This window comes from Cucurbita moschata, unplaced genomic scaffold (assembly GCF_002738365.1).
Source record: "Cucurbita moschata cultivar Rifu unplaced genomic scaffold, Cmos_1.0 Cmo_Scf00057, whole genome shotgun sequence".
NCBI classification, from domain to species: Eukaryota; Viridiplantae; Streptophyta; class Magnoliopsida; order Cucurbitales; family Cucurbitaceae; genus Cucurbita; species Cucurbita moschata.
In genome coordinates, this window is record NW_019268573.1 from 1103891 (window position 1) to 1122328 (window position 18438).

General features: G+C 44.6%; 1 long non-coding RNA gene across 2 annotated transcripts; it reads left to right on the plus strand.

The window, feature by feature from the left end:
* The first annotated feature begins 1647 nt into the window (after positions 1 to 1647).
* Positions 1648 to 14701, plus strand: LOC111436625. Of its 2 annotated transcripts, XR_002709296.1 has the most exons (4): positions 1648 to 1657; positions 13747 to 13957; positions 14037 to 14118; positions 14664 to 14701. It is a non-coding gene; the product is annotated as an uncharacterized LOC111436625 (long non-coding RNA). The 2 variants fall into 2 exon arrangements; XR_002709295.1 differs by lacking the exon at positions 1648 to 1657 and having other exon boundaries at positions 13715 to 13957.
* The last annotated feature ends 3737 nt before the right edge of the window (positions 14702 to 18438 follow it).

Here is an 18438-nt window from a genome sequence, read left to right on the forward strand (position 1 = left end):
ATCTTTATGTTTTATGAAGGAATCAAGGGGATAAATGCTCTGGAATGAGCTGGCGAACTCCGTTTTCAAACGGAGGAGCAACGCCATGAGTCGTGTGCTTCCCTTGTGGGAGGAAGAGGCGATGACGTGGCCAGTTGAACTGAACTGACCACATCAACCCTAAAACCGAACCTCTTTAGTTTTTCATAAAATTGAACTACTTTTCGAGTGGTTCCAATGAAATTCTCAATGGTCACAAAGGAGCGTAACCTTCCAGTCTTGTCGGTGGAAGGATACCAGGTCAATTTTCCTAGACACAATATAAACCTCTCTGGATAGTCCTCAGCCTGACATCCAATTTTTTTTACATATATTTTTGGTGGCTACGACTAAGGAAATCGAGCTGACAACTACTTTTTTTGAATTTCATAAATGTAACTTTAAAACTTTCAAAAAAATTTTGGCTCAATTTTTGTAGGAATATTTGAATGTCTATAATTGTCTAACCAATTTGTTTTAAATCAATGTATTAATCTATTTTACATGTCAATATAAAAATATTTCAAAAAAACTCTTCAAAGTTACATAAATGATACCCATAATATGTTGTAATTGCTTTAAAAATATTAAAATTTGAGACCTTAAGAGTGTTGGGAGAGGTGAGAATGATAGATTTCACACCTACCACAATCCCACATTGATAGATTTAAAATTGGATGTTGTCTTCATAAAGTAGTCATTGTCTTAAGGAAATCGCCGAGCTTGGTAATGTAAGCTTGTAACCCATATGGGGGCAACAAAGTGGTTGGAGGTTGGCTCAGCCCATTGGTTAGGATTGTTGGAGTTGTTCTTCGGCCTGTCCATTCCAAGTAGGGAGTTTGGCTATGGGCTTTGGGCGAAGGCCTAGTGTCCACGGCCCTTAGAGTGAAGGAAACCGCGTGAGGCTGGTTTCACAGAGCAGCGTAACCTTCTGCTCTTGTCGGTGGAAGGATAGCGGGTCGATTCTCCTAGGCCCAATATAAACCTCTTGGTAGTAGTCAGCTTGACATCCACTTTTTTTTTTTTTTTTACATATATTTTTTGTCGCTTGGACTATGGACATCGAGCTAGCCACTTGTTCTAAATGAATGTATTTATCTATTTTATATGTAAATATGATAGATTTCTCCATTACAACAATCCCACATTGATAGATTTAAAATTGGATGTTGTCTTCATAAAGTAGTCATTGTCTTAAGGAAATCGTCGAGCTTGGTAATGTAAGCTTGTAACCCATATGGGGGCAACAAAGTGGTTGGAGGTTGGCTCAGCCCATTGGGTAAGGTTGTTGGAGTTGTTCTTCGGCATGTCCATTCCAAGTAGGGAGTTTGGCTATGGGCTTTGGGCGAAGGCCTAGTGTCCATGGCCCTTAGAGTGAAGGAAACCGCGTGAGGCTGGTTTCATAGAGCAGCGAAACCTTCTGCTCTTGTAGGCGACGCAAGAACAAATAGGCTGAACTCACTTGTCGCTAGAAAGTGAGTGCCGCACAATCACTAGTCCGCTGCCTTCGAAAGCGCGATTGTGTCAAGTGGTATCAGAGCTTTGTTAGCTCCGTAACGTCATACAGACCGGGATCATGTCAACGACAAAGTCGACACCCAAAGCACAAGCTGACCGGCTTACGCTAATAGAGGAGGAAGTGCTGTTCCTCAAAGAAGTCCCTGACACCCTTCGTTTCCTGGAAACACGGGGGACCGAGCTGAGTGAGAAAGTCGTCCAAGTCGACGCAATGGGCAACCGCCTGGATGGGTTGCCAATCGCAGAACTGTTGTTTCGAGTGACCTCGCTCGAAGAAAGAGTTGCTCCTACGAGCAGCCCAAAACCGTCTGATAGTCCGGATAGCTCTGTCGCACACAAAGAGGGACGTGGCGAAGAGTTCGATATACTACAAAACACAATGATGAGTTTGTTCAATGGATTGGTTGATGAATTCAGAACAACATTCGACGACCTCCAAGAAAGGATGGCCGCCATGAGCACTCGAATTGAAATTACCATGAAAGCCGTGGAAGGTGTCGCGGCTGGAAAAACTAGTACAGGATCCAACAAACTAAGGTTCCCAGACCCTAGAGCATTCAAAGGGAATCGGGACGCCAATGAGTTGGAGAACTTCATCTCATCTTTGACGTCGAACAGTACTTCAAAGCCACAACGGCTTGTACCGACGACAAGAAGGTGACTGTAGCCGCGATGTATCTCATAGACGACGCCAAACTGTGGTGGTGTACGAAGGTGCAAGACATCGAGGATTGGATCGTGCACCATTGACTCATGGGAGGACCTCAAGAGAGAGTTGAGGGAACAATTCCTCCCCGAAAACGCAGGGCATATAGCAATGGAGAAAATAGTAGCCCTGAAACACACTGGAAACATACGGGACTACGTCAGACAGTTCTCAACCCTGATGCTGGATATCAGGGGCACAGCAGAGAAGGACAAGGTGTTCTTCTTCATAAATGGTCTACAGCCGTGGGCCAAACAAAGATACATGAGAACAGGGTCCAAATCCTAGCTGCCGCAATGGCCTGCGTCCCAAAGAGGAGCGACACCAGCCCCAACAGACCGAATGGATGGACGGATAGACCTCCTCAGAACAATCAAGCGGGGACATCTCGAGGGCCTTACCATCAAAGGAACCACCCGACGACGCCTTTGCAATGCATGCTGTGTAAAGGCCCCCACAAGGTATCCTACTGTCCTCACCGGGCCTCTCTCACTGCACTTCAAGTGTCCATTAAAGAGAGCAATGAATTAAGGGTCGAGACTTTGCTAGACAAGAAGGAAGATCACGACAACCCCCGAATGGGCGCACTCAAATTCTTGTCCTCCAACGAAAAGTCGAACCGAAGGAGGTAATAGAGAAAGGGCTCATGTTTGTAGATGCCACAATAAACTCTCAATCGAGCAAGAGCACTCTGATAGACCCGGGGAAAATGAAAGCTGTCAACTCCGAGGCCTTGCCTATTGTGGGAGTTTCTAAGAGAGTCCCCTTCAAAATAGGGGATTGGACTGGAGAGCTAGACCTTGTCGTGGTTCGCATGGACGACTTCGACCCCGGGGAAAATGAAAGCTGTCAACTCCGAGGCCTTGCCTATTGTGGGAGTTTCTAAGAGAGTCCCCTTCAAAATAGGGGATTGGACTGGAGAGCTAGACCTTGTCGTGGTTCGCATGGACGACTTCGACCCCGGGGAAAATGAAAGCTGTCAACTCCGAGGCCTTGCCTATTGTGGGAGTTTCTAAGAGAGTCCCCTTCAAAATAGGGGATTGGACTGGAGAGCTAGACCTTGTCGTGGTTCGCATGGACGACTTCGACGTGGTACTTGAGATGGAGTTCCTCCTAGAACACAAGGTCATCCCAATGCCATTGGCAAAATTCTTGGTGATCACCGACCGTAATCCCACAGTAATACCTGCAAGCATCAAGCAACCAGGTAATCTTCGAATGATCTCGGCCATACAACTGAAAAGGGGACTTGCACGAGAGGAACCTACATTCATGGCCATACCATTGATAGAAGAAGCAACCACCGAAGAGACTGTTCCAGAGGAAATCAAGGAAGTACTAGACAGCTATACCGACATAATGCCGGAGAGTCTACCACAAACACTACCCCCTCGTCGAGGCATTGACCACGAAATCGAACTCCTTCCTGGGGTTAAGCCACCAGCAAAGAACGCATACCGGATGGCTCCGCCCGAGTTAGCCGAATTGAGGAAACAACTGGATGAGTTGTTGAAGGCGGGATTCATTCGCCCGGCAAAGGCCCCTTATGGAGCCCCCGTACTGTTCCAGAAGAAGAAGGATGGGACGTTGCGTCTGTGCATAGACTATAGAGCCTTAAACAAGGTGACAGTACGCAACAAATATCCTCTGCCGATAATATCTGACTTGTTCGACCAACTTCACGGGGCCAAGTACTTCACGAAGTTGGACTTACGATCAGGATATTATCAAGTACGCATTGCCGAAGGGGACGAACCCAAGACGACGTGCGTAACAAGATATGGGGCCTTTGAATTCCTAGTAATGCCCTTTGGCTTGACAAACGCCCCAGCTACGTTCTGCACGTTGATGAACCAGGTTTTCTACGAATACCTGGATCAGTTCGTCATAGTATACTTCGACGACATTGTTGTTTACAGCACAACCCTCGAGGAACACAAAGTGCATTTGAAGTTAGTGTTTGACAAGCTCCGGCAGAACCAGCTGTATGTGAAGAAGGAGAAATGTGCATTCGCACAAACATGCATCAACTTCCTTGGACATGTCGTCAGATGTGGACAAATTAGTATGGATAGCGACAAGATAAAAGCTATCCAAGAATGGAAGGTTCCTACTTCCATATCTGAGTTGCGGTCCTTCTTAGGACTAGCCAACTACTATAGGCGGTTCATCGAAGGGTTTTCACGACGAGCCGCCCCATTGACAGAGCTGTTGAAGAAAGACCACCCTTGGTTGTGGTCGTCAGATTGTCAAATGGCCTTTGATAATCTGAAAACAACCATGACGAGGGGTCCTGTCCTCGGGTTGGTAGACGTCACAAAGCCATTTGAAGTAGAAACCGATGCTTCCAACTTTGCTCTCGGTGGAGTTCTTATTCAAGAAGGCCACCCCATCGCTTACGAAAGTCAAAAGCTCAACGATGCCGAACGAAGATACACGGTCTCCGAGAAAGAAATGCTGGCTGTAGTCCATTGCCTTTGAGTCTAGAGACAGTATCTCTTAGGATCACAGTTCGTAGTGAAGACGGATAACAGCGCCACTTGCCACTTCTTTGAGACAGTATCTCTTAGGATCACAGTTCGTAGTGAAGACGGATAACAGCGCCACTTGCCACTTCTTTGATCAACCATCTCTTAGGATCACAGTTCGTAGTGAAGACGGATAACAGCGCCACTTGCCACTTCTTTGATCAACCAAAATTAACAGCAAAACAAGCCCGGTGGCAGGAGTCGTGGCTGAATTCGACTTCAAGTTCAAACACAAAGCAGGAAAGAGTAATCAAGCAGCCGACGCGCTGAGTTGGAAGGGCGAACATGCGGCCCTGTGCATGTTAGCCCATATTCATTCAAGTAAGATCGATGGATCGATGCGCGACATCATCAAGGAATATTTACACAAAGACCCATCGGCCAAAGCTGTTGTCGAACTAGCTAAGGCTGGAAAGACACGGCAGTTTTGGGTTGAGGGGGACCTCCTGATAACCAAAGGAAACAGATTGTACGTCCCAAGAACAGGGGAATTGAGGATTTCTGGCTGTAGTCCATTGCCTTCGAGTCTGGAGACAGTATCTCTTAGGATCACAGTTCGTAGTGAAGACGGATAACAGCGCCACTTGCCACTTCTTTGATCAACCAAAATTAACAGCAAAACAAGCCCGGTGGCAGGAGTCGTGGCTGAATTCGACTTCAAGTTCGAACACAAAGCAGGAAAGAGTAATCAAGTAGTTGACGCGCTGAGTCGGAAGGGCGAACATGCGGCCCTGTGCATGTTAGCCCATATTCATTCAAGTAAGATCGATGGATCGATGCGCGACATCATCAAGGAACATTTACACAAAGACCCATCGGCCAAAGCTGTTGTCGAACTAGCTAAGGCTGGAAAGACACGGCAGTTTTGGGTTGAGGGGGACCTCCTGATAACCAAAGGAAACAGATTGTACGTCCCAAGAACAGGGGAATTGAGGATTTCTGGCTGTAGTCCATTACCTTCGAGTCTGGAGACAATATCTCTTAGGATCATAATTCGTAGTGAAGACGGATAACAGCGCCACTTGCCACTTCTTTGATCAACCAAAATTAACAGCAAAACAAGCCCGGTGGCAGGAGTCGTGGCTGAATTCGACTTCAAGTTCGAACACAAAGCAGGAAAGAGTAATCAAGCAGTTGACGCGCTGAGTCGGAAGGGCGAACATGCGGCCCTGTGCATGTTAGCCCATATTCATTCAAGTAAGATCGATGGATCGATGCGCGACATCATCAAGGAACATTTACACAAAGACCCATCGGCCAAAGCTGTTGTCGAACTAGCTAAGGCTGGAAAGACACGGCAGTTTTGGGTTGAGGGGGACCTCCTGATAACCAAAGGAAACAGATTGTACGTCCCAAGAACAGGGGAATTGAGGATTTCTGGCTGTAGTCCATTACCTTCGAGTCTGGAGACAATATCTCTTAGGATCATAATTCGTAGTGAAGACGGATAACAGCGCCACTTGCCACTTCTTTGATCAACCAAAATTAACAGCAAAACAAGCCCGGTGGCAGGAGTCGTGGCTGAATTCGACTTCAAGTTCGAACACAAAGCAGGAAAGAGTAATCAAGCAGTTGACGCGCTGAGTCGGAAGGGCGAACATGCGGCCCTGTGCATGTTAGCCCATATTCATTCAAGTAAGATCGATGGATCGATGCGCGACATCATCAAGGAACATTTACACAAAGACCCATCGGCCAAAGCTGTTGTCGAACTAGCTAAGGCTGGAAAGACACGGCAGTTTTGGGTTGAGGGGGACCTCCTGATAACCAAAGGAAACAGATTGTACGTCCCAAGAACAGGGGAACTGAGGAAGAAGCTCATTCAGGAATGTCATGATACGTTGTGGGCCGGACATCCTGGGTGGCAAAGAACTTACGCCCTAATAAAGAAGGGGTACTTCTGGCCAAACATGCGAGACGACATCATGCAATACACCAAGACGTGCCTCATCTACCAATAGGATAAGGTCGAGAAAGCCAAAGTCTCTGGACTCTTGGAACCTCTACCTGTGCCAACAAGACCCTGGGAAAGTGTATCNNGAGAAAGCCAAAGTCTCTGGACTCTTGGAACCTCTACCTGTGCCAACAAGACCCTGGGAAAGTGTATCCCTAGACTTCATAACACACCTCCCAAAGGTCGGGGAATATGACGCCATCTTGGTTATTGTAGACCGATTCTCCAAATATGCAACATTCATCCCCACTCCCAAATTATGCTCGGCGGAACTCACAGCCCAACTGTTTTTCAAACACGTTGTAAAGTTATGGGGCATTCCATCGAGCATCATCAGTGATAGGGATGGCAGATTCATTGGGACATTCTGGACTGAGTTATTCGCTTTCTTGGGAACAACCTTAAACATCTCCTCGAGTTATCACCCTCAAACCGATGGACAGACAGAACGGTTCAATTGCTTGCTCGAAGAATACTTACGTCACTTCGTCGACGCTCGCCAAAAGAATTGGATACAATTGTTAGATGTCGCCCAATTTTGCTTCAATTGTCAAACTAGCTCATCTATAGGGAAGAGTCCCTTCGAAATTGTAAGTGGACGACAACCGGCCTTACCCCATATTATTGATCATGCTTATGTAGGAAAAAACCCTCAAGCTCACAACTTTACAAGGGAATGGAAGCAGACGACAGATATAGCCCGGGCATATTTAGAGAAGGCTTTCAAGCATATGAAGAAATGGGCGGACAAGAAGCGTCGCCCCCTTCATTTCCGTGCAGGAGATCAAGTCCTTATCAAGCTGAGACCGGAACAGATCAGATTTCGTAGCCGAAAGAACCAGAGACTAGTTCGTAAATATAAAGGCCTTGTTGAAGTCCTTAAAAAGATCGGGGCTACCTCCTACCGAGTTGCACTACCCGCGTGGATGAAAATCCACCCCGTTATTCATGTGAGCAACTTGAAGCCCTATCACCCTGATCCAGAGGACGACCAACGAAATGCAACCAAGAGACCGAACATCGATCTGAAGCAAAAAGAAACAAAGGAAGTGGAAGAGATCCTAGCCGACAGGGTTAGGAAGATAGGAAGACCTGTGCGGACGATTCGTGAATTCCTTGTCAAATGGAAGAATCTCCCTACAGAGGAAACAAGCTGGGAACGCGCCGAAGATCTGAACTCCACCGCCACCCACATCGCAAGGTATGAAAGTAGTCGGTTGACAGGGACGTCAACCAATTAGGTGGGGGAGGATGTCACGGTCATGCTTGTCCAGGGCATGTTGCCCATGGCCGCATGCTCATGACAAGCCAAACCCTTGTCATGTCTTTTCATTCTAGTGTTTTTCCTTTTGTAATTCTAGAGCGTATGACACCTCAAAAATATCATGTCTAGGCTTGCCAGAACTAAAATGGCCCAGAATGTACTATAGGGGGATATGACTAGTCGTCAACTTCTCCCTACCCAAGGTTATATATGCTAAGCCGTTGTTATCTTTCTCTTGCTTGCTTATATAACGTCTCTTTCTAAAATCTCTCTTTCTAAAATCTCTCTCTCTCCTCGTTTTCTAAAACCTTCTTTTAAAACCGAGGCTAGAGGCTCGACCGTACGTCGCTTGGCCGTAGGCGACACAAGAACAAATAGGCTGAACTCACTTGTCGCTAGAAAGTGAGTGCCGCACAATCGCTAGTCCGCTGCCTTCGAAAGCGCGATTGTGTCATGTAGCACGCGACTGGCGCCTTCCCGCGCGCGTGACCACGCACTCCCAGCATGCTGCTGGCGCGTGGGACGGCCATGTTGGCTCGGTTGCTTTCTGTTTCCCCGATTTTTGTCCCGGTTCCAGTTCTAATACTGTTCGTACGTGAATAGGGACCTAATTTAAAGAAATCAGTACTTTTGGACACCTCACAGGCAAAGAAACGCTAGCAAAAAGGGCACGCGTTAACCAGGTAAGTCACCACCCGGTATTTAGGAAGAAATACTTGTAGGGTTCGCTTGGATTGTATGTATGCATGTTAGTGATTTTTCCTTATGTTCTTACGTGAATAGGGACCTAATTTAAAGAAATCAGTACTTTTGGACACCTCACAGGCAAAGAAACGCTAGCAAAAAGGGCACGCGTTAACTAGGTAAGTCACCACCCGGTATTTAGGAAGAAATACTTGTAGGGTTCGCTTGGATTGTATGTATGCATGTTAGTGATTTTTCCTTAAATTAGCTCTCCATGAATGAGATTAATCAGATGGATTGTTATGATGTGTTGGGTGAATTATCTGAGTGTTGCTTGTATGCCTTAAGCTTCCGTTGTACGTATGCATGCGTTTAATTTATGTTGGAATTGTGTATTCCGTGTTCTGGGTGCTCGATGGATGAATTCACCCCATTGAGCGCGAACTTCGTGTTTTGGGTGCTGGATGGAGGCCATCGCCCCGTTGAGCTGGCGTGCCTAGTTTGCATGAATATTTGGATGTTAGAAGACGGTTGCATGCACACCCCGTTAGTTTCTAGTGCCCATTTCTATGACAAGCTTAGAGAATTATTGTTAGGAGTGATATGTCGCTCCAGCCACACTTAATTTTCCCCTAGGAACTTAGCGGTTCACCATGGCAAGAAAGTACCTAGGGAGTGTTCATAGATTGCTAGCATGAGAACGGTATCTATAGCTTCGTGGGAGGACCAAGGGTCCCTGATCAATCCTTACTGCTCTTAGCCATTTCGCATGGGAAATGTGTCCCCACGTCGTACAGCCCATTAGCTGCATGGGAACGGGTTGGGTCGCGCCCCCCATAGGAGGACTATATGGGCGTAGGGGTATTCAGCACACCCCTAGGCTAGATACCATGTAGTCTTAGATAGCCATGTAGAGGTAAGCGCCTCATAGAGAGATACCGACCATATCAGCTTGGCATAAGGAACCTCTAGGTGACTAATGAAAGGACGATGAACCAGTGAAACCCAAGGGGCAAGCAGTCGGGTTTTAGATTCTGTAGACTTTTTCTAGGATAGAGAGTCGTACATCTCTATGACTCGGCTTGACGACACGCCTCGCCGCGACTAGGTATGCATTCTAACCCTGTTTAGTAGGATATGAGTGGTTGCAAGGCTATAAAAATTTGATGTTTGTCTTGGGAAAGTGGTAACTATGATTACGCTTTTGAGTGTTTAATAGTGAATGTTCACTCTATTACTGTCGATGTTAGATTTGAGTTATTGTTAGGAGGCCGAGAGGGTTCACATTATAACTTACTGGCCTTAGGAAGACAAAGGGGTGACTTCGCAAAGTGCGTGACGTCCAACCCATAGAAATGTATATCAGACCTTCTAAGGTCTAGTAAGAGATGGATACCTATGGCTCAGCCTCCCATGACCATAATTCTAGATGTCAAGCATGCCTCCTTTGTGACCACATTGTAGACCTAGACAATGTAGAACGTGCCTTAGGGCAAACCACATAGTAGACCCAGACAAAGTTCTTATAGACAAGGGCAACCACTATAGGAGTTATGCACCCCTCAAGCAAACGAATTTCATAAGTGAGTTTGGTTAAGTTGGATGTCGAGAAATAAGATTCACCAACATTGAGAGTGAAGCTATAGAGGACATGGCTTCAAGGTCAGTTGGAATCTTCACGAGCTAAGTTTCAGTTATGGACTTCCAAAAGCATGATGTGCACTTAATGCCACTAAAGGGATATGGGGTGCAGGATATACCCATTGATGGATCACCCACTGGAGAATAAGTCGCTTTGGACCTTGGTGGAGAGGACAATGTCTAAATGCAGCACGTGGTTATTAGGACCACAAAAAAAAAAACGAGTTTTAATCTATCCTTTGGTTAGGATAGGCGTGCTCACAAAGCAAAGGACGTGGAACCGTCAAGGTAGTCCGGTGAACCTCGGGGTCGAGAACAGCAGGAAAAGAGGTCAAGCTATGGTCACGCTATCTCCGTTTGGAGAGAGAAAACTTAGATGTGTGTTAGTAAGAACCTACCCTCGTATAGGTCACCCGGATTACAAAGAGCAGAATTCTAGCTACACACATGAGTGTGACGCCATACTCGTGAAGCATGCTTAGATAGAGGTAGAACTCTTAGACAACAGGATGCCAAAGACCACCAGACGGTAGTGAGATGGTGACTTGTAACCAGGTAGGACTAGCAGAGACATGATATGTCTTAGAGAAGACACTGACATAGCATCCTCAAAGTTTGAGGGAGACTAGCTACCAAACAAGAGTCTTCAGAGAGTTCCCTAGAATACGGTACAAGAACTTGAAAGGTTCACGTGCTTGAAAAAAAAAATCCAGTGATGAGAAATCATTACGAGAGGAGACGTAACTAGCTCAATCATAAAGATACTGCATGAATTAGCCTAGGTGAACGCAAAGGACTCATGCAAGGATTCCTTACTTCCAAAAGAGCCCGTACATGGCCCAAATGAGTATTACTACTCAAGCGAATCATGTGACGGGGCGTCTCGTATGAGAAAAGACCTGTGTTAACCAAATGAGATGCAGTTACGAGGCCATTTTTGGTGAAGCAGTAAGGATCGTAAGGGTCTCAACAAGGTAAGGATACCTCCTATGAGGATCAAAGAGAGGGACATGTTGAGGACTGCCTTCCAGAGTCATGAGAAAGGTGAGTTTACTGACGAGCCCTTCCAGAGTCATGAGAAAGTGTAAGTTTACAAAAATCGAAGGTGCATGAGATTCTCTTGCTATCATCATTATAGTCGTCTTTGACGATATGACAATGAACACTTGAGGAAGGTTTTGGTGGTGTTATGAACATATCGATCATGCGTTAAGATCTCCAAAGTACCGGTGTTGGTTGTCTGAGATGACATCCGAAGTTATGGGGTGTCAAGCGGAGAGAGTTCATCGTAGACATCGCTAAGATTGAACTAGCTATGAGGTGGCCAAAACAGACCACAGTCACTAAGGTACGAAGTTTCTAGAAATCTTTTGAAAGACTCGTACGTGATATTTCTAGGATCTCTGTAGCGCCTACACAAATACCAGCAGGCGACCAGAGTTTTCAGGCACTTAAGCAAAGGTTGGTGATTGCATCAGTTCAAGTTGGGCTAGACAATCTTGTAACGTATAGAGACGCCTCATGTAAGGGCTTAGGGTGCGTGCTTATGCAGAATGGTAAGGCGTTAGCTTACGCTTCATGAAAGCAGAAAGAGCACGAACAAAATTACCCTACTCATGACCTTTAACTAGCAGCAACCGTGCTTGCCATGGAGACATGGCAACATTACGAGCATGGAGAAAAGTGCAAGCATACACTGACTAAAGAGCCTCGAGTACTTGGTCGTACAGATGGCATGACACAGATCGATCATACGTCTGCAATGATCACCAAGCAAAGGAAGTTACAGGATGGAAGGAAGAATGCTAGAAACTGGGGTTGCAGTTAATGGTGATATCGCTAAGATAGCATAGATGACCATGCAACCGACTTTATGAAAACGTGTCTTTGATGTCCAGAGATCTGATGAACACCTTAACAAAGTGTGGAGTCAGACTGGGGTGGAAAAGCCAACTAGGTGTTCTATCCCCTCAGACAGGGTCCTGCACTGGCAAGACTGCCTAGGTGTTCCCTGAGACGAGGAAATCCTAAAAGACGTTTTAGCTGAAGCCACTATACATCTAATACGTTCCACCTAGGATGTATGAAGTTATTTGAAGAGATACTATGGGTGGCTTGGGAATGAAGAGAGACATGGCGGGTTTCGTAAGACGATGCTGCTAGCAGGTTAAGGCATCGAAATAGCGCCCAACAAGATTGCTACAGTCCTTCAATGGGAAGTAGTGAGTGTGGGTTTTGTCTCGGGTTTGCCAAAGACTAAACAGACTCGTAACGTGATTTGGATACTTGGGGTAGACCAACCAAGACAATTCACCTCATCCCAGGTGAGACCACTTATCGAGTAGATCGATGAGATAAGTTATATGTCAAAGAAATGGTACGCCTATACGGGTACCAGACCCTATCGAGTCAGACTAAGACGCGAAGTGTTGGTATGAAAGAGCGACCACTTAGTAAAAGTCTCGCGGGAGTAACCACCTTAATGAAGAGGCAACTCGAGAACGTAAAGAAGACGGGAAGGGGCTTATCCCAAACTCTTCCAAGAGACGCCAACTTTCGGGGACGAACATCTGCCTTTAATGGAGTTTGCCTACAACAATAGTTATCAAGCGACCATTCAGATGGCCCCCTTTGAGGCACTGTATGGGCGTAGGTGTCGAACACCAGTGTTTTGGGAAGAGGTAGGCACGCAGCAACTACTGGGATCAGAGTTGGTCGGGGTCACCAACACAACGGTTCAGAAAATCAAGTAGAGGATACTCACCGCACAGAGTCGACAGAAAAGCTATGCAGATGTGGGTAGAAGGGACCTCGAATTTGAGGTGGGTGACCACGTGTTCCTGAAGGTGGCCCCTATGAGGGGGGTGTTGAGGTTCAGAAAGAAAGGGAAATTGAGCCCAAGGTTCATAGGCCCCTTCGAGATTCTAGACAGAGTTGGGGCTGTGGCTTACAGAATTGCCCTACCACTGAACCTTGCCACCGTGCACAATGTGTTCCACGTATCCATGCTGCGAAAGTATACTCTCGACCCTACTCATGTAATCGAGCATGGGAGGCTTCCTCTTCAAGAAGATCTGTCTCACGAGGGGAAGCCTAGCAGAATTTTGGCTCGAGACACTAGGCGGTTGTGTAACAAAGATATTCCCTTGGTAAAGGTCTCATGGGGTAACCGTCGTGAGGAAGAGGCAACCTGGGAACGAGAAGAGGACATGAGGAAAGCTTATCCCGAACCCTTCCAAGAGATAGCTACTTTCAGGGACGAAAGTTCCTAAGGAGGGGAGAATTTGTAATACCCGAAGAAAGAGAAATAGAAATAGAAATAGAAAAAGAAGAAAAAAAAAAAGGAAAAGTCGAGAGGGGCAAATAGGTAAATTTGCCCCTCCAACCACTTAAGAGGTCCAAACGAAACCCCATCCATAGTCCTGCAAAAGAGAGATAGTGAGAGAAAGGGGTAGAGAGAACTTAGAGAGAGGAGAAAGGATGAACCGCCGGAAGACTCACCGAAAACTACCGTTGGAGTCTATTCTGGTGAAGATCATGATGCAAGGAAGTGAAGATCATGCAGAGAGACTTTCTTGGAAGGGAAAAGAGAATGTGGGTGGCCGGAGTCCCATTTTTAATCAAGAAGTCGGAAAACCCGCAAGGTAAGGATCTTGAACGTTTTCTTAGATCTACAGTTTTCCTTTGTGAATCAAGATCTGAAATCTTGATATATTCATCTAGGAACAACTCTACGCGTGATCTGTGAAGAAGTTTGGCCGAGACCTCAACCCGAAGGCGGAGATCCGAGAGTTGTCCGAGAACGGTGAGCGAAATTCCGACCTTCTTAACTCATCCGGTAGTTAAGCAAAAATTACAAAAAAAATACGAGGACGTAGCCCGTAACACGATCTAAAACTTTGCCGAAGAAATCATGTCGATCCGATCTACGGATCGAAAGATATGAAAATCGGAATAGAGGATTATGTTTCAATATTCAGAAGACAGAGAAGAAAGAAGAAGAAGAAGAAGAAAAAAAATAAAAAATAAAAAATAAATAAAGGAGTCGGTCGGCGAGCGGCGGACGGCGGCGACAGGCACCGGACACGCGTCGACCATCGGCTGGAGTAACGCAGCTCCAGCGAGGCATCGACACGTGTCGCCTGCAAGCCGGGCCGAACCGCGACATGAGCCGAGCCGACCGGACCGGCCGACCCGCGACTACGCGGAGGTGGGCACGCGACTAGCGCCTTCCCGCGCGCGTGACCACGTACTCCCAATGCGCGTGAGATGGCCATTTTGGCCCGATTGCTTTCTGTTTGCCCGATTTTGGTCCAGGTTCCAGTTCTAATACTGTTCTTACGTGAATAGGGACCTAATTTAAAGAAATCAGTACTTTTGGACACCTCACGGGCAAAGAAACGCTAGCAAAAAGGGCACGTGTTAACCACGTAAGTCACCACCCGGTATTTAGGAAGAAATACTTGTAGGGTTCGCTTGGATTGTATGTATGCATGTTAGTGATTTTGTCTTAAATTAGCTCTCCATGAATGAGATTAATCAGATGGATTGTTATGATGTGTTGGGTGAATTATCTGAGTGTTGCTTGTATGCCTTAAGCTTCCGTTGTACGTATGCATGCGTTTAATTTATGTTGGAATTGTGTATTCCGTGTTCCGGGTGCTCGATGGATGAATGCGCCCCATTGAGCGTGAACTTCGTGTTTTGGGTGCTGGATGGAGGCCATCGCCTCGTTGAGCCGGTGTGCCTAGTTTGCATGAATATTAGGATGTTAGAAGACGGTTGCATGCACACCCCATTATTTTCTAGTGCCCATTTCTATGACAAGCTTAGAGAATTATTGTTAGGAGCGATATGTCGCTCCAGCCAGACTTAATTTTCCCCTAGGAACTTAGCGGTTCACCTTGGCAAGAAAGTACCTAGGAGTGTTCATATATTGCTAGCGTGAGAACGGTATCTATAACTTCGTGGGAGGACCAAGGGTCCCTGATCAGTCCTTACTACTCTTAGCCATTTCGCATGGGAAATGTGTCCCCACGTCGTACAGCCCATTAGCTGCATGGGAACGGGTTGGGTCGCGCCCCCCATAGGAGGACTATATGGGCGTAGGGGTATTCAGCACACCCCTAGGCTAGATACCATGTAGTGCTAGATAGCCATGTAGAGGTAGCGCCTTATAGAGAGATACCGACCATATCAGCTTGGCATAAGGAACCTCTAGGTGACTAATGAAAGGACGATGAACCGGTGAAACCCAAGGGGCAAGCCCCAAGAGACTAAGGTTAGAACCCGATGTCCTAGAACCGAATTAGGAAACCGTGCGAGTTCTGTTAAATTAAGATGCGAAGAAAGCCTACAAGTAGGTGGCTTACTGAGTATAATTTTTATACTCATCTCGTTCTCCTTTATTTTTCTCAGGTGTTCCCTGGCCGCTGGTCGAGGTAGAGGAGCGTTTGAGAGATGAACAGTCACAGAGGGGGTCGTTCCGGAGCGTCAGTCCTTTTTCGGTCTTTTAGAGTCTTTTGTATTTCATTTTATATTTGCAATTTCTTTTGTAATAATTAACAAACAAAATTTCTCTCTTTTGTTTTAATTCAAAGTATTTTTTATCTTTTTACTTTGCTTTTCTTTCTTTTATCTTCCTTTTGTTTGTTTTCGATTTCGTCTTTTTAGTCACGATTCGGTTTTCGAAGCCTCGAAAATCGAGTCGTGACATGGCACTTAAAATCTTTGGGCACTCCTTGTATGGAGAAAATACTCATATCTACATTGACCACAAGATCTTGAAGTAGTTTTTTCATCCAAAAAGAACTAAACATGAGATAAAAAAGATGGCTAGAGCTGGTGAAGGACTACGATATAGACATCCAATACCATCCCAAATGAAAACATAGTCATTGATGCCATAAGCTGCACGACGGCCCACTCGTCGGCCATGATGAATAGAGAGACACGAGTGCAGATAGATTTTAAGCATGCGGAGATAGCAGTGATGAGCAAAGGAGTTGTAGCACAGATGGATCAACTGACAATCTATCCTACATTTCGACATTGGATTATGGAATCTCGACTAGGGGACCTCATTTAGCAAGGATATTTTTAACAGTTAACAATAGGTTTTGTGGACGATTTCTCCAAGTCGACATATGTTAGTCTGCTATCTCAAGGACGATTATGTGTGCGATCGATGGAAGAGCTAAAAAGTGATAGATGAGAGGCTTAAACTTCCCAACTTTTCTTGAGTTTTCGTAATTTTAACTCCCTTACAGACCAAATCTTATGAAAATTTTATGGTTCTAGAAACTAGACCCAATCAGGATTCTGTGGAAGAAAATTTGAGGTAATTTGAATATTGGAAGCTCGAGAACGGAAGTCCTGAATGTCGACAACGAGGTAAGTAGTCACCTTGAACTTTTCTTAAGAAATACTTGTAGCAATCGCTTGGGTTTTCATATGAACCCTAAATAAAATACAAATTAAGGATATATGAAAGAAAAACTCAAAAAACCATGAGTTAAGGCTCTAAACTTATCAAATTACTCGAGATTTAAGTAACGTTAAAACAACCCACTAAATGAACTCCTCTGCCTATGAAATTCTAATGTTGAGAGTATTAACCCAACATTGGACTCTGAATCAAGTAACCCAAATTTAAATTTCGTGGAACTTATTTTATGTTTGCGAGTATTAACTTAACACAAATATTAAAAGCAACAATATATTAAATATTTTAAAAGGTCAAACTATTGTTAAAGGTTTATAAAAATATTATCTATTTGTTAGAGGTTTATATCCACGTGAAAGGGGCCAAATAAGTAATCCCTCATATTCTTGATAGTTTGGCATCTTAACAAAGTGACACGAAAACGGATAACATTTTTCAATATAAAAAGTTCCCATCAAACAAGATCATTCAATATAGGCCATGCTAAAGTGATAGTGAAAAAAATGTGTAAAACATATAAAGGGAAATTACGAGGTCTAACCTCTAAAGCAGTTGCTTTATTAGATGTAACTTTACGAGCGTCTCGAGCGAATTCCTTTAAAAAATGCAAAATATAATGATTTATATAGTAGAAAATAATAAAGACGTTTGAAGCAAATGAAAAGGATAAAAGAAGAATATGATAAATAATAATGGTAAGAATATACTTTAAAGCAAGACATTAACTAATAATGGTAAGAATATTGTTGGTCTAGTTGTATGATCCTAGCATTTGGTGTGAGAGGTCTAAGAATCTGATTCTTAATTCTTTTGTTGATAAGTAGAATTAAAAGACCTTAATTGTACTTCCATTAAGGTGATATCTTAATAGGTAAAAGACCTTAAGTTCAATTCTTGGAATGCCTCATGGTCTAGAACTTTGACTAAAATAAAAAAGTTCTCTAAAATGAGAGTAAAAGATGAGTGTATGATTCTTGCTTAGGGTGCAAGAGGTCCCAAATCCAATATTCGGAATGCCTCTAATTATTTTTTTTTATTTCACATCCTTTTTTCTTATCCACACCATATGCTGAAAATACGTATTTCACAACTTTTTTAACCATATTTATGATCTTAGGGCCCAAAAAGAATGGTAGAATAAATTGTTTAGCATAGACACAAAAAAACTCAAATGTGTGATGAGAATCCATATGGATAGATGTTTTGGATGTCATGGTGAGATGGTAAATACATGGGTCAGTTCTCAACGAATGTGTCAGAACAAGCCAAGATGGTCGAACTTTATCGAGACTATAAATGATTTCAAAATGCATGGGTTATGTTGTTGGTAACCAAGATGACTATGAGATTCAACGTTGCTTAAGAGAGATCTTGGCATAGAGTAGAAAAAAAAGACGAGTCAGATGACTTAACCTAGTCTAAAGGCATGTTGGATAGAGTCGCAAATGATTGAACATGCACACACAAGAGGAGTGTGTGATAAAACAAGTTTGGATTCCACACCAGTTGTGTTCAGTTGGTGAAGGAAAACCTCGCCTAAGGTTTAACAAAGCTACAAAATCGAGCAAAAAATGTGAATTGGGCTTGAGCTCCCCCAAAGCTTTTCGTAAGTGTGTCAAGATCACAATGCAGCATGGTTGAAAAAGTATGACGTGACATTAAACATCAAATTAAATGAAG